Genomic DNA, 17979 nt, shown 5'->3' with positions numbered 1-17979 from the left:
CTCAAGTTAAAATTTGTGTTTTTAAAATACTGACAAGACTTCTAAGAATATCTCGCCTGAGCAGCAAGGTTTTGAATATCAGGCCCTCGGTATTGTCCTTTCAGCAAACAGTAATAAAGATGATAAGGAGGACTTTATGTAAATAATTAGACAGATAATAAGGTATTCTCTCCCAAAATGATCAACCCCAGGGATAGGCAAGGTGTCCGTACACGGACACTGGTGTCCGTGACTGGCCCTTGCAGTGTCTGCCACCCGTTTTGTGGTGGGGAGGGAGGAGTAGGATGAATGCTGGTCGTGACTCCTCCTTGATGCAGGTGGCACCGTGTTTTGCGGGGTTGGGGCCGCACCCACGGGACCCCGCCTAGTAGTGGGAAAGTGAGTGAGAGAGAGGGAAGAAGCAAACTGCCTGCAGTGCAGCCTGTGTCAACCACCTGTTAGCCGTGACCTGTCCCGATTCCTTGATCTGTGCGGCAGCGTGGTGCTTGTGCCTGTGTGTGTAGAAGACTGCCGCCTTCTCTGATAAACCTTACCTAACCAAATAGGTAACCAACCATGATGATCATGCGATTAACATCAAGGTGGGTGAGTTTAATTAGGAGTTGCAGACTCAATACAAAAAAAAAAAAAAAAAGAAAGGTTACAATTTTGAAAACATTTTATACTAGTACACCACAAGCAGTCTTTATATAAATGTTATTTGAAACTTGTTTGATTAGATGACTAATTTGTACTTTTGGAACTAGACAAGGGGCAACCAACAAGCAACCCATTTGACAGCAAAGTGCTGCTCTCCTGATTTATAGAAACTTAGAATGTGTTGGCAGATAGGAACCATTCAGCCCATCCAGTCTTCCCAATTTTCTGAATACTTTTATTAGTTCCCGGTCTTATCTTATACCTAGCATAGCCTTATGCATATCCCATGTATTTTTAAACTCCTTCACTGTCTCTACCACTTCTGCTGGATGGCTATTCCACCATGCATCCACTACCCTCTCGGTAAAGAGAGTGTTTTTGATGTTTTTAATTTGAAATGTACCTTGGTGTCCTTCACTAAGGTCTGTATTTTAAAAAATGTCCGCCACAGCCTTGGTCCGTGCCTATCCCTGATCAGCCCATTGTATTGGCTAGTGGTTTCAGTTAGCAGAGCCAGATATTTCATATACAACCCCAATTCCGATAAAGTTGGGACAGTATGGAAAATAACAAAAAACAAAAAGAGATATTTGAACAAAAAAGGCCTAGTACTTCAAGAGCAAGAATGGGTCGAGGCTTGACAACCTGCCAACACATCTGTCAGTGAATAATCCAACACTTTGAGAACAACATTCCCCAAAGACAATTCGGTAGAACTTTGGGCTTTTCACCTTCTACAGTATACAATATAATTAAAAGATTCAAGGAATCCGGTCAAATCTTTGTACATAAAGGGCAAGGCCAAAACCCACTTCTGAATGTGCGTGAGCTATAATTCCTCAGACATCACTGTCTCAAAAAGGTCATAAGTCTTTAATGGATATCCTGAAATGGGCTTAGGAATACTATGGTAAACCTTTGTCAGTCAACACCGTTCACTGCTGCATCCACAGATGCAAGTCAAGGCTTTACTATGCAAATCAGAAGCCATACATCAACAATGTCCAGAAGCACTTCTCTGGGCTCGGTCTCATCTGAGATGAACAGTACTGTCGTGTTTTGTGGTCCGAAGAGTCAACATTTCAAATAATTTTTGGAAAAAAACATGTTCTCCTGGCCAAAGAGGAAAAGGATCATCATCTTGTCCATCCAAAATCCAGTGTCTGTTATAGTATGGGGAGGGGTGTCAGTGGCCAGGGCATGGGTAACTTGCATATCTGTGAGGGTACCATTAATGCAGAAAGATATGCATACATTTTTGATCAACATATGCTGCCATCCAGACATTGTCTATTCCATGGACGTCCCTGCATTTTCCAGAAAGACAATGCTAAACCACATTCTGCCCAGAGTACAAGTACAAGCAGAAAGTGTGGGTGCTAGCATGGTCTGCCTGCAGTCCTCACCTGTCTCCGATTGGGAATGTGTTGTGCATTATGAAGCACAAAATAAGGTAATGAAGGCCACGTATAGTTGTGCAGCTTAAGATATGCATAATGGATAAATGGGGGAAAATTCCACTTACTAAACTTAACCAAATGGTTCAGTGCCCAAACGCTTAATAAGTGTTATTAAAGAAAAGGTGATGTTACACAGTGGTAAACAGTTGACTGTCGCAACTTTTTTGGAGTGTATATTTTCAAAAATATATTAAATTCACAAAGTAAAACATCTTATAATGTGATATTAATGTGTTTTCAATATAGTACAGGGTGAACTGAATTTTCAAATGACTTTTTATTTGTTTTGTTTTTTGCATCTATACTGTCCCAACTTTTTTGGAATTGGGGCTGTACAAAAATATACCTAAAAAAACACTTTCCCATACATTTTAAAATCTGCAGCTGATCTAACAATTCATTGGAAACACATTAAGGACAATCCAATTTTACAGTACATTGTCCCTTTAAGGTTATTGTATTTATTTCTAAAAATCTATCACGTGAAGAAATTAAAATCTAAATCTTGCAGGATTTCCATTAAGCAAATCCCTTTTCCATTTACAAAATAAATACTGACTGTGCAAATCAATAAATTACAGTAGGTTTTTATCATTCTCATTGCCTAAAAATGAATATTATCCATGTGCCAAGCTGATGATGCGTGAATAATATTTTAAATTGCTTTCTATTATTGGTCTGCTTATTACAACCTCACATTCCATTATTATTCATTGCCAAATGATATATAATAAATAAAAATTAAATAGCCATAATTATACTTCATTTAATGCCATTTATGCACCAGATTGGACTTCAAAGCAGTGCAAATTAACATTTAAGGGGAAAACAAGACAGCAGGTAGCTAACAGTTTTAGAGATTGCATTCACACAAATACAATATATGATTACAGTGGGAATAGTTCCTAATGTTATGAGAATCAGTTCATAATAGAGAATATATCTGGTGCATCAGCTGCTGTCATTTAAATGGCTTGTGTCAATGTGCCTGTGTCGAGTTAAACATCACTTACATTTAATGAAGAAATGTAGAACCTAATGGCAGATGGATACATTTATAGAATCTAATTGTATGTGTCCCACCTAGTCTGTCTTTCATATCAGACTCAACTGTAAGACCATGTACAAGTGTGACTAATAATACAGCTGTATTAATAGATGTGATGTTTTGTAAATGAAGAATGTATTTTCACTTTACGTTATGTAAACAACATTTCATGGTTGAGAACACAGCAATAAAGATCTAAAGTGTCAAACGTCACATTTGTTTGGCCGTCTACAGATATCTACACACACACACCAACTTCTTAATCAGTTAGAGTCCCAGAACCCCAGATAAATAAGACGAATGCCAGCAATACGGTTATAATCTAGTAGTCACTTTTTTAAATCAATGATCAAAGCAAAATCTAAATCAAGCTGCATACTTGAATCAGTATAAAAACCAGATTATACTAACAACATTTTTGTGTGATGCATAATACAGGCTACTGCTGAGTAGTAGCATTGATCAAAGACACAGTAAGGACTATTTGACTGCTACAGCATTAACAACTAGTGTTGCTCATAAATATTGATTCTCCATACTATCTGCTCCCTAAATGGGATGTCCCTTACAGGGTCACTTGGTACTGGGAACCATTTTGTGTTTGTATTACAAATAGTAGAGGCCAGTTATGGTCTTATTCTTAGTAGAGTATAGGGTTAGGGTTAATAGTAGTTTGATCTTACAGCTTAGGTCATAAGGATTAGAGGCTTCCAGTTAGAGTTAGTTGCAATGTAGAAGCCAACACAGATAAGACTTTTACATTGTGATTAGGCCATGGTTTCATTTTTTTAACTATATACATTACCACAATATCTAATATGATCAGTATGTGTAAAGTCTTTTACAAAATACTTGAGAGAGCTTTCCATAGCATCACTCTACAAACCAATCTTCATACAGAAATGAAGCTGATACACAGACACAAAAGCATCTACAATATTGTATGCCAAACAATACCTAAAACTCAAGAAAAATCAAAGAAATTAGTACCAACTATTAAACAATACAAACTAAGGGCCAGATTACTAATGGAGCGCTAATTAATGCTCCTGCTCAATCGTTAATTGTGCTAGAAGTAAGCTTTTAGTGCTTGTCGGGTTGCACTTGTATTATGAGTTGAAAGTAAACTGTTTTCACTCTCACACTAACCCGATGAGCGCAAAAAGCTGGTTAGAATATCGCTTGCACATTCACGTATTCCCCCACCAAAGTCAATAGAACAAAAAAATTGGAAAAAAACAAAACAACTTCTGTGCAAACCCAATCGTATATTCTCATGTGTGCTAACCCGACATGAAAGTATGAATATCTATTTATTCATAAATATATATATATATATATATATATATATGATTGTATTTTGGTACAATATATATATATACTGTATATATATATATATATATATATATATATATATGTATATATATATATATATATATATATATATATACATACAGGGGTGTATTATGTCCTAGAGTGGGGCTTGTATTACATGCGTTAAACATGGTGCAAATTGATTTATCAAAAAAGGAAGTTAGCTATATTATATAATGTATTTATTTCATTTTTATCCCTATATCTACTAGTGCTGCTGCCAGTCAGGCATTACCTGTCATTATCAATGCATTAGTTGATACACATCTACTTGTGCAGCCTAATGCTGGTTTATTAATCCCCTCCTTCTGCGTCTGAAAGGTCAGGGGCTGTGTTCCTTTCTTTCATTCCTGTATAAATAATTTGTCCCCTTGCTTTGTAATGAACTCTACGAAAAAGAGATAATAAAGGGGCGTATTATGGCCTAGGCCAACAAGGCCAGTGCCTAGAGCAGCAGATTTGGGAGGGGCAGCACATCTGTCCTATTCTCTCTCTAAAAGCCAGCACACAGTACAGTGAGTGATAAAGTGCAGGCTTTTACAGAAAAGACATGGCACGTGCACTGATTAAGGTTGCTCCTCGAAAGCAGTGCTCCTTTGAAATGTTGCTTCATTTAGAGCCGCCAGCATTTTTGCAGTGGAAGCGTTCTTGTTGAGAAACTTTGCCGGGGATATGCTTACAAGGTGAGGCTGGAGGAGAAGACCTTGTGCCGATATGCTGCCTCCCCTTATCAGCTGTGGTGGGTCTGCGAGCGCAGTGCTTATTGCAGGTCTTAGCAGCTAACAGACTGGGTGTGCACTGCTTAGATAAGCTTGTAATGTCTAATCATAAACTCTCAGTGCTAATGTATGTTAGCTACTAATAGCTAGCTTTCTCTGCATTCATGAACCCATGAAGTAAATAGGAAACGGACGCTTAAAGGGACAGTCTAGTCAAAATTAAACTTTCATGATTCAGATAGGGCATGCAATTTTTAACAACTTTCCAATTTACTTCTTTTATCTAATTTGCTCAATTCTTTAGATATCCTTTGTTGAAGAAATAGCAATGTACATGTGTGAGCCAATCACACAAGGCCTTTATGTGCAGCAACCAATCAGCAGCTACTGAGCATATTTAGATATGCTTTTCAGCAAGTGATAGCAAGAGAATGAAGCAAATTAGATGATAGAAGTAAATTGGAAAGTTGTTTAAAATTACATGTTCTTTCTAAATCATGAAAAAAAAATTGGGGTTCATGTCCCTTTAAAAAGTTTAATTACTTGAATAACAGAATTTATGCTTACCTGATAAATTACTTTCTCCAACGGTGTGTCCGGTCCACGGCGTCATCCTTACTTGTGGGATATTCTCTTCCCCAACAGGAAATGGCAAAGAGTCCCAGCAAAGCTGGTCACATGATCCCTCCTAGGCTCCGCCCACCCCAGTCATTCGACCGATGGACAGGAGGAAATATATATAGGAGAAACCATATGATACCGTGGTGACTGTAGTTAGAGAAAATAATTCATCAGACCTGATTAAAAAACCAGGGCGGGCCGTGGACCGGACACACCGTTGGAGAAAGTAATTTATCAGGTAAGCATAAATTCTGTTTTCTCCAACATTGGTGTGTCCGGTCCACGGCGTCATCCTTACTTGTGGGAACCAATACCAAAGCTTTAGGACACGGATGAAGGGAGGGAGCAAATCAGGTCACCTAAATGGAAGGCACCACGGCTTGCAAAACCTTTCTCCCAAAAATAGCCTCCGAAGAAGCAAAAGTATCAAATTTGTAAAATTTGGCAAAAGTGTGCAGTGAAGACCAAGTCGCTGCCTTACATATCTGGTCAACAGAAGCCTCGTTCTTGAAGGCCCATGTGGAAGCCACAGCCCTAGTGGAGTGAGCTGTGATTCTTTCAGGAGGCTGCCGTCCGGCAGTCTCATAAGCCAATCGGATAATGCTTTTAAGCCAAAAGGAAAGAGAGGTAGAAGTCGCTTTTTGACCTCTCCTTTTACCAGAATAAACAACAAACAAGGAAGATGTTTGTCTGAAATCTTTAGTAGCCTCTAAATAGAATTTTAGAGCACGGACTACGTCCAAATTGTGTAACAAACGTTCCTTCTTTGAAACTGGATTCGGACACAAAGAAGGTACAACTATCTCATGGTTAATATTTTTGTTGGAAACAACTTTCGGAAGAAAACCAGGCTTAGTACGCAAAACCACCTTATCTGCATGGAACACCAGATAGGGCGGCGAACACTGCAGAGCAGATAACTCTGAAACTCTTCTAGCAGAAGAAATTGCAACCAAAAACAAAACTTTCCAAGATAATAACTTAATATCTACGGAATGTAAGGGTTCAAACGGAACCCCTTGAAGAACTGAAAGAACTAGATTTAGACTCCAGGGAGGAGTCAAAGGTCTGTAAACAGGCTTGATCCTAACCAGAGCCTGAACAAATGCTTGAACATCTGGCACAGCTGCCAGTCTTTTGTGAAGTAAAACAGATAAAGCAGAGATCTGTCCCTTCAGAGAACTTGCAGATAATCCTTTCTCCAAACCTTCTTGTAGAAAGGATAGAATCTTAGGAATTTTTATCTTGTTCCATGGGAATCCTTTAGATTCACACTAACAGATATATTTTTTCCATATTTTATGGTAAATTTTTCTAGTTACAGGCTTTCTAGCCTGAATCAGAGTATCTATTACAGAATCTGAAAACGCACGCTTTGATAAAATCAAGCGTTCAATCTCCAAGCCGTCAGTTGGAGGGAAACCAGATTCGGATGTTCGAATGGACCCTGAACAAGAAGGTCCTATCTCAAAGGTAGCTTCCATGGTGGAGCCGATGACATATTCACCAGGTCTGCATACCAAGTCCTGCGTGGCCACGCAGGAGCTATCAAGATCACCGAGGCCCTCTCCTGATTGATCCTGGCTACCAGCCTGGGGATGAGAGGAAACGGTGGGAATACATAAGCTAGGTTGAAGGTCCAAGGTGCTACTAGTGCATCTACTAGAGTTGCCTTGGGATCCCTGGATCTGGACCCGTAGCAAGGAACCTTGAAGTTCTGACGAGACGCCATCAGATCCATGTCTGGAGTGCCCCATAATTGAGTTATTTGGGCAAAGATTTCCGGATGGAGTTCCCACTCCCCCGGATGGAATGTCTGACGACTCAGAAAATCCGCTTCCCAATTTTCCACTCCTGGGATGTGGATCGCAGACAAGTGGCAGGAGTGATCCTCCGCCCATTGAATTATCTTGGTCACTTCTTTCATCGCCAGGGAAGTCCTTGTTCCCCCCTGATGATTGATATATGCAACGGTCGTCATGTTGTCTGACTGAAACCTTATGAATTTGGCCTTTGCTAGTTGAGGCCAAGCTCTGAGAGCATTGAATATCGCTCTCAGTTCCAGAATGTTTATCGGGAGAAGAGACTCTTCCCGAGACCATAGACCCTGAGCTTTCAGGGATTCCCAGACCGCGCCCCAGCCCACTAGGCTGGCGTCGGTCGTGACAATGACCCACTCTGGTCTACGGAAGCTCATTCCCTCTGACAGATTGTCCAGGGTCAGCCACCAACGGAGTGAATCTCTGGTCTTTTGATCTACTTGAATCGTCGGAGACAAGTCTGTATAATCCCCATTCCACTGTTTGAGCATGCACAGTTGTAATGGTCTTAGATGAATTCGTGCAAAAGGAACTATGTCCATTGTTGCAACCATCAATCCTATTACTTCCATGCACTGCGCTATGGAAGGACGAGGAACAGAATGAAGTACTTGACAAGAGCTTAGAAGTTTTGATTTTCTGACCTCTGTCAGAAAAATCCTCATTTCTAAGGAATCTATTATTGTTCCCAAGAAGGGAACTCTTGTTGACGGGGACAGAGAACTTTTTTCTTTGTTCACCTTCCATCCGTGAGATCTGAGAAAGGCTAGGACGATGTCCGTATGAGCCTTTGCTTTTGACAGGGACGACGCTTGAATCAGGATGTCGTCCAAGTAAGGTACTACTGCAATGCCCCTTGGTCTTAGAACCGCTAGAAGGGACCCTAGTACTTTTGTTAAAATCCTTGGAGCAGTGGCTAATCCAAATGGAAGTGCCACAAACTGGTAATGCTTGTCCAGAAAAGCGAACCTTAGGAACTGATGATGTTCCTTGTGGATAGGAATATGTAGGTACGCATCCTTTAAATCCACGGTAGTCATAAATTGATTTTCCTGGATAGTAGGTAGGATCGTTCGAATAGTTTCCATTTTGAACGATGGTACCCTGAGAAATTTGTTTAGGATCTTTAGATCCAAAATTGGTCTGAATGTTCCCTCTTTTTTGGGAACTATGAACAGTTTGGAATAAAATCCCATTCCTTGTTCTCTTATTGGAACTGGATGTATCACTCCCATCTTTAACAGGTCTTCTACACAATGTAAGAATGCCTGTCTCTTTATTTGGTTTGAAGATAATTGAGACCTGTGGAACCTTCCCCTTGGGGGTAGTTCCTTGAATTCCAGGAGATAACCTTGAGAAACTATTTCTAGCGCCCAAGGATCCTGAACATCTCTTGCCCAAGCCTGAGCAAAGAGAGAAAGTCTGCCCCCCACTAGATCCGGTCCCGGATCGGGGGCTATCCCTTCATGCTGTTTTGGTAGCAGTGGTAGGCTTCGTGGCCTGCTTACCCTTGTTCCAGCCTTGCATTGGTTTCCAGGCTGGTTTGGGTTGTGAAGTATTACCCTCTTGCTTAGAGGATACAGAATTAGAGACTGGTCCGTTTCTGCGAAAGGGACGAAAATTAGGCTTATTATTAGCCTTAAAAGACCTATCCTGTGGGAGGGCGTGGCCCTTTCCCCCAGTGATGTCTGAAATCATCTCTTTCAAATCAGGTCCAAATAATGTTTTACCTTTGAAAGGAATGTTAAGCAATTTTGTCTTGGAAGACACATCCGCTGACCAAGACTTTAGCCAAAGCACTCCGCGCCACGACAGTAAACCCTGAATTTTTCGCCGCTAATCTAGCTAATTGCAAAGCGGCATCTAAAACAAAAGAGTTAGCCAATTTAAGTGCTTGAACTCTGTCCATAACCTCCTCATACGAAGATTCTTTACTGAGCGATTTTTCTAGTTCCTCGAACCAGAAACACGCTGCCGTAGTGACAGGAACAATGCATGAAATTGGTTGTAGAAGGTAACCTTGCTGTACAAAAATCTTTTTAAGCAAACCCTCTAATTTCTTATCCATAGGATCTTTGAAAGCACAACTATATTCAATAGGAATAGTAGTGCGTTTGTTTAGAGTAGAAACCGCCCCCCTCGACCTTGGGGACTGTCTGCCATAAGTCCTTTCTGGGGTCGACTATAGGAAATAATTTCTTAAATATAGGGGGGGGAACAAAAGGTATGCCGGGCCTTACCCACTCTTTATTTACTATGTCCGCCACCCGCTTGGGTATAGGAAAAGCGTCGGGGGGCACCGGAACCTCTAGGAACTTGTCCATCTTACATAATTTCTCTGGAATGACCAAATTGTCACAATCATCCAGAGTAGATAACACCTCCTTAAGCAGTGCGCGGAGATGTTCTAATTTAAATTTAAATGTCACAACATCAGGTTCAGCTTGATGAGAAATTTTTCCTGAATCTGAAATTTCTCCATCAGACAAAACCTCCCTCATGGCCCCTTGAGATTGGTGTGAGGGTATGTCAGAACAGTTATCATCAGCGTCCTCTTGCTCTTCAGTGTTTAAAACAGAGCAATCGCGCTTTCTCTGATAAGTAGGCATTTTGGATAAAAGATTTGCTATGGAGTTATCCATTACAGCCGTTAATTGTTGCATGGTAATAAGTATTGGCGCACTAGATGTACTAGGGGCCTCCTGTGTGGGCATAACTGGTGTAGACACAGTAGGGGATGATATAGTATCATGTTTACTCCCCTCATTTGAGGAATCATCTTGGGCAATATCATTATCTGTTGCATTACTGTCCTTACTTTGTTTGGACACTATGGCACAATTATCACATAAATTTAAATGGGGAGACACATTGGCTTTCATTCATATAGAACATAGCTTATCTGATGGTACAGACATGTTAAACAGGCTTAAACTTGTCAACAAAGCACAAAAAAACGTTTTAAAATAAAAAACGTCACTTTAAATTTCAAACTGAAAACACTTTATTACTGAATATGTGAAAAAGTATGAAGGAATTGTTCAAAATTCCCCAAAATTTCACCACAGTGTCTTAAAGCATTAAAAGTATTGCACACCAAATTTCAGAGCTTTAACCCTTAAATTAACGGAACCGGAGCCGTTTTTACATTTAACCCCTATACAGTCCCAGAATGAGGCTCTGTCTATAACTAGAAAGGCCCCCATCTGAAAAAGGTGTCCAACACAGTGCCTGCCGTTTTTCTAAACGTTCCCCAAGATTATAATACCAATAATTAGTTAGAATCTGCATAATATGCCTAGTAAAGCAATTGTTTTAGCCCAGAAAAATGTCTACCAGTTTTTAAGCCCTTTTTGAAGCCCTTTATTCTTTTATGTTTAACTAAGAAAATGGCTTACCGGTCCCCATGAGGGGAAATGACAGCCTTCCAGCATTACATGGTCTTGTTAGAAATATGGCTAGTCATACCTTAAGCAGAAAAGACTGCTAACTGTTTCCCCCAACTGAAGTTACTTCATCTCAACAGTCCTGTGTGGAAACAGCAATCGATTTCAGTTACTGTCTGCTAAAATCATCTTCCTCTTACAAACAGAAATCTTCATCCTTTTCTGTTTCAGAGTAAATAGTACATACCAGCACTATTTTAAAATAACAAACACTTGATAGAAGAATAAAACTACATTTAAACACCAAAAAACTCTTAACCATCTCCGTGGAGATGTTGCCTGTGCAACGGCAAAGAGAATGACTGGGGTGGGCGGAGCCTAGGAGGGATCATGTGACCAGCTTTGCTGGGACTCTTTGCCATTTCCTGTTGGGGAAGAGAATATCCCACAAGTAAGGATGACGCCGTGGACCGGACACACCAATGTTGGAGAAAATGGTATTTACTGTATGTTGTTGCATGTAAAGGGCAGTGATTGTTTGAAGGTGTATTCTTCTTTCCCTCCCTTCCTCTCTCCCTTCTTTCCCTTTCTCTCTCAACTCCCTCCATTGCTCCCTTCTTTCACTCCTTTCTTTCCCCCACCACTTTTCTCTTCTCTCTCTCTCCCTCCCTTCCTGCTTTCCTTTCCCTCCCTTTTTTCCCCTCCCCTTCTTTTCTATCCCTTCTATCAGGGAGAAAATTGTATGAGATGCATGCAATTAAACCCACCTTGGGGGGTTGGGGGCAGCAGAATTTTGAGTGCCTAGGGCAGCACAAAACATAAATATGCCACTATATATATATATATATATATATATATATATACATGATTATATATAGGTATAGATATATACAAATATATATATATATATATATATATATATATATATATATATATATATATATATATATATATATATATATATAGAAATACTTAAAACATATTCCCTTATGTGCAGAACATCAGATTGTGTAATATTTAAAGTAAATGCATAGTTTAAACGTTTATTAAATATGAATATTTCATAAATATGCTTTTACATGTTTCCATCTACTTAACTGCAAAAGGGCGCCAGTGCACTTATATATATGTTTGTACATATGTATTTATGTGTTTATATGTGTATATATGTCTGTAAATACATATATACACATATAAATACATACATATGTACACATGTATAAACATATATATATATATATATATATATATATATATATAAATCTATTTCTCTAGACATCTATATGTATGTATCTCAATGTTAAAGCCCTTTGCCTGTGCAAACCCGATCGCATATTCTCAGGTGCACTAACCCGACATGAAAATATGAATATTTTACATTCCAATGTTCTTCACATAGCACAAAATGTTCTATTTATTCATAAATATTTCTATATATATCTGATGTTTTTTTCGGGACAATATATATATATATATATATATATATATATATATATATATATATATATATATATATATATATATATATATATATATATATATATATATATCGATTTATAAATACATAGAACATATTCTGCTATGTGCAGAACATTGGACTCTTAAATGTTTACAGTAAATTCACAGTATAACATTTTTTTAAAAAAAATGAATATTGCATAAATAAGCTTTTACATGTTTTCATCTACTTAAAGGGCCACTAAACCCAAAATCTTTCTTTCATGATTCAGATAGAGAATAGAAATTTAAACAACATTACAATTTACTTCCATTATTTATTTTGCTTCATTTTTTAGATATTCTTAGTTGAAGAAAAAGCAATGCACATGGTGAGCCAATCACACAAGGCTTCTATGTGCAGCAACCAATCAGCAGCTACTGAGCATATCTAGATATGCTTTTCAGCAAAGAATATCAAGATAATAAAACAAATTAGATAATATAAGTAAATTAGAAAGATGTTTAAAATTGCATTCTCTTTCTAAATCATAAAAGAAAAAATGTGGGTGTCATGTCCCTTTAACTGCATTGAGCTCCAACACACTTATACTATATATGTATTCATATGCATTTATGTGTTTATATGTGTATATATGTCAGTAAATACATATATACAAATATAAATACATAAATATTGCATTTTGTCCTGGGTGAGGTGAGGACCCTTTCGGGTGCTTAAATTGCACTATTTAAAGATATGGCGGAAAAAAGCAGCACTCCTAGCTCTACCTCTGAATCTGGGGTTTTTTCCTACTCTGAAGAGGATGCTGCACGCATTGCCACATTTACTCTGGGACCCAGAGAGTTTTTAACGGCACCGGATAAAGACCTATATTCCAAAGATTTGGAAAAACTTGTCAAGAGACAGTGTAGTATTCAGCTACATTCTTCTACGTTAGCTGAATACCACCGGGTAAAGCGGGTAATAATAATAAAAAAACAAAAAACAAAAAAAGAAGTATTAATAACACAATAATAAATATCTCTAATGTATGAAATGTGTATGATATGCGTTTAAGGTATTAGCAGAGAGTGAGGCATGAGAAGTGACGATTTGTCATGCTTAAATATCAGATTAAATGAGATTGGTAGTCTAGTGTTATTAATTGAATGTTGCACAAGGGGTGTATTTTCTTTCTTTTGATGATGTCATAATTGTTAATTGGGGGTGGGTCTATTTGGCTATATAAGATGTACATTTGGCATTTGTTTGTATTGAGCCTGAGGAGGGGGTAATTTACCCCGAAACGTTGCTCTGTATGTGCTGCTGCCTATAGTAAAGAAATTTTGATTCAAATTGATTCCTGAGTGTCTGCCTAATTTCTTTGACATATACATAAATACATCTGTACATGAATATAGACACACACACAAATATATATATACAGGGAGTGCAGAATTATTAGGCAAGTTGTATTTTTGAGGATTAATTTTATTATTGAACAACAACCATGTTCTCAATGAACCCAAAAAACTCATTAATATCAAAGCTGAATAGTTTTGGAAGTAGTTTTTAGTTTGTTTGTAGTTATAGCTATTTTAGGGGGATATCTGTGTGTGCAGGTGACTATTACTGTGCATAATTATTAGGCAACTTAACAAAAAACAAATATATACCCATTTCAATTATTTATTTTTACCAGTGAAACCAATATAACATCTCAACATTCACAAATATACATTTCTGACATTCAAAAACAAAACAAAAACAAATCAGTGACCAATATAGCCACCTTCTTTGCAAGGACACTCAAAAGCCTGCCATCCATGGATTCTGTCAGTGTTTTGATCTGTTCACCATCAACATTGCGTGCAGCAGCAACCACAGCCTCCCAGACACTGTTCAGAGAGGTGTACTGTTTTCCCTCCTTGTAAATCTCACATTTGATGATGGACCAGAGGTTCTCAATGGGGTTCAGATCAGGTGAACAAGGAGGCCATGTCATTAGATTTTCTTCTTTTATACCCTTTCTTGCCAGCCACGCTGTGGAGTACTTGGACGCGTGTGATGGAGCATTGTCCTGCATGAAAATCATGTTTTTCTTGAAGGATGCAGACTTCTTCCTGTACCACTGCTTGAAGAAGGTGTCTTCCAGAAACTGGCAGTAGGACTGGGAGTTGAGCTTGACTCCATCCTCAACCCGTAAAGGCCCCATAAGCTCATCTTTGATGATACCAGCCAAAACCAGTACTCCACTTCCACCTTGCTGGCGTCTGAGTCAGACTGGAGCTCTCTGCCCTTTACCAATCCAGCCACGGGCCCATCCATCTGGCCCATCAAGACTCACTCTCATTTAATCAGTCCATAACACCTTAGAAAAATCAGTCTTGAGATATTTCTTGGCCCAGTCTTGATGTTTCAGCTTGTGTGTCTTGTTCAGTGGTGGTCGTCTTTCAGCCTTTCTTACCTTGGCCATGTCTCTGAGTATTGCACACCTTGTGCTTTTGGGCACTCCAGTGATGTTGCAGCTCTGAAATATGGCCAAACTGGTGGCAAGTGGCATCTTGGCAGCTGCACGCTTGACTTTTCTCAGTTCATGGGCAGTTATTTTGCGCCTTGGTTTTTCCACACGCTTCTTGCGACCCTGTTGACTATTTTGAATGAAACGCTTGATTGTTCGATGATCACGCTTCAGAAGCTTTGCAATTTTAAGAGTGCTGCATCCCTCTGCAAGATATCTCACTATTTTTGACTTTTCTGAGCCTGTCAAGTCCTTCTTTTGACCCATTTTGCCAAAGGAAAGGAAGTTGCCTAATAATTATGCACACCTGATATAGGGTGTTGATGTCATTAGACCACACCCCTTCTCATTACAGAGATGCACATCACCTAATATGCTTAATTGGTAGTAGACTTTCGAGCCTATACAGCTTGGAGTAAGACAACATGCATAAAGAGGATGATGTGGTCAAAATACTCATTTGCCTAATAATTCTGCACTCCCTGTATATATATACATGCACACACATACATATACAACATACATACATGTACAACTTTAGACCTGTATATGTTTGTATCTCTATGTTAAAGCCCTTTGCCTGCCTTTTTTTCTAACACGTGAGACCTCATATCTTTGAGTCCTTATAACTTTTGTGTAATATTTTTTTTAATAATTTTTTTAGATGGTGTTATTGTGAGTGTAAGTGTACTTTGTAAGTGTACTTTGTAATGTATTTTTGATGTGTTTTGTACAACTTTTTTGTTTAGCGATATAGTTAACCAGAGCTCTGAGGACTCTGAGTAATCATTCTAGCTTAAAGGGACAGTCTAGTCTAAAATAAACTTTCGTGATTCAGATAGGGCATGTAATTTTAAACAATTTTCCAATTTAATTTTATCACATATTTTGCTTTGTTCTTTTGGTATTCTTAGTTGAAAGCTTAACCTAGGAGGTTCATATGCTAATTTCTTAGACCTTGAAGGCCGCCTCTTTTCAGAATGCATTTTAACAGTTTTTTTACCACTAGAGGGTGTTAGTTCATGTGTTTCATATAGATAACACTTTGCTCATGCACGTGAAGTTATCTGGGAGCCAGCACTGATTGGCTAAACTGCAGGTCTGTCAAAAGAACTGAAATAAAGGGGCAGTTTGCAGAGGCTTAGATACAAAATAATCACAGAGGTAAATAGTATATAAATATAACTGTGTTGGTTATGCAAAACTGGGGAATGGGTAATAAAGGTATTATCTATCTTTTAAAACAATAAAAATTCTGGTGTAGACTTTCTCTTTAAATCGTGATTGCGCATAATTTATCTCATTTACTTCCAACTCATAATACCAGCGGCAAACCCAACAAGCACATACATCCACGATATATCTCTTATCGCTTGTGTGCAAACGTTTGCGCTCCATTTGTAAATCTGGCCATAAGTAACTGTAGATATACCTGAATATACTGCTTACCAAAAACACAAAATTATGTCACCACCATTTCATCATTTTATCTATTAAAAAAACACTTTGAACTACTGGGCTATTAGAAGTAGCAATGCAAAAAGGGTAAGAAGTCTTGAGCTTAAAAAATCTCAGTGATTCAGACTGGAAAAGGATCTTTGACCAATCCAGAAAATCATCCACCTTACCTAGGTTTCTAGAAATCAATTACAAACTGCTTACTAGATGGTATCTTACCCCATCACACATTACGTTTTTTCCAGGCACTTCCGGTTGATGTTGGAAACGCTGTTATGGGTTGGGTACGATGATGCACATCTGGTGGCACTGCCCAAAGATACAACACTTTTGGACTCAAATAGAGAGGTTTATCATCCCACTGTGAGGGGATTAGGTTGTGTAGAACTCATGAACAGATACACAGAACAATGAAAGTCTTTTTGATAGTTTTACTGATTAACGAGAAAAGAACAGTTGGTAGTTAAGAGCACAGAGACAACAAGTTTCTGTGTAATATTTTTGTGTGGATGGGTTAGCACGCATATTACAAGTTGAAAGTAACTTGAGGACTTTGAATATCATGACCCTTTGCTACCTTATTCTCCCTATAGACTTTAATGTGGAGCGTAGAAGAGAAAAAAAAATAACACTTCACACTTGCGCGCTAACCCATCAGGAGTTATTCATATTTCACATTCCAATGTTCTTTACATACAGGACAATGCTATTTTTATTGTAAATACACATTTCTATATATATTTGTATATAACTATACCTATATATCTATTCGTATAGACATATAGGTATAGATATATATTTTACATTAACATTATCAAAAATATATAGAAATCTAATAATCTTTAATTATTATTAATATTTTTAATTATTTTGGGCTAGATTACAAGTGGAGCACTAGATATCACTTACATGCAAGCGATATTAGTTCTCCATTTTGTAATATTAGCTCACGATAATCTATGCTGGTATTACAGGTTAGCCGCAATGCGAACGTGACCTTGTGTTCGCATTGCTAGGAAGCATTGCGCTCACAAGATTGCGCTTCCATGAGCTCCTTATGAGAGCCTTGTTCTGCCGTCACTTTTCAGTGCTGTTTTTTTCAAAGACCCCGCTCCCACCAACTTTAACCCCAAAATAATGCCTAGTGCAGTACTTTTATTACAGCAGGGGTCATATTGTGGGGCATATGTATCAATGTGCGAGTGGCCATTATACGAATTAGCGTATCATGTCCGCTGCACATCGCTGCACATGCCGACAGCATACTTTAGACTGCTGCTTCATAACATCTGGGCCTCAAGGGCCATACTGTGTCTGAATACAGTGTGTTTGTATTTAGTCACTTCTTGTATCATTCTAGTATACGTCGGATTGTCTGTTTTTAAAATTCTGTAATAATGCTCGGAATTCTTCCACAACCAGTTACATGAGATCTAAGAAACATTTATTGAGTACTGCACACCAGTGTTTACAACATTCTAGATTCGACCTT

The sequence above is a fragment of the Bombina bombina genome, chromosome 5, assembly GCF_027579735.1.
Source record: "Bombina bombina isolate aBomBom1 chromosome 5, aBomBom1.pri, whole genome shotgun sequence".
Classification (NCBI taxonomy): Eukaryota; Metazoa; Chordata; class Amphibia; order Anura; family Bombinatoridae; genus Bombina; species Bombina bombina.
Note: the sequence above shows the minus strand (reverse complement) of the source record.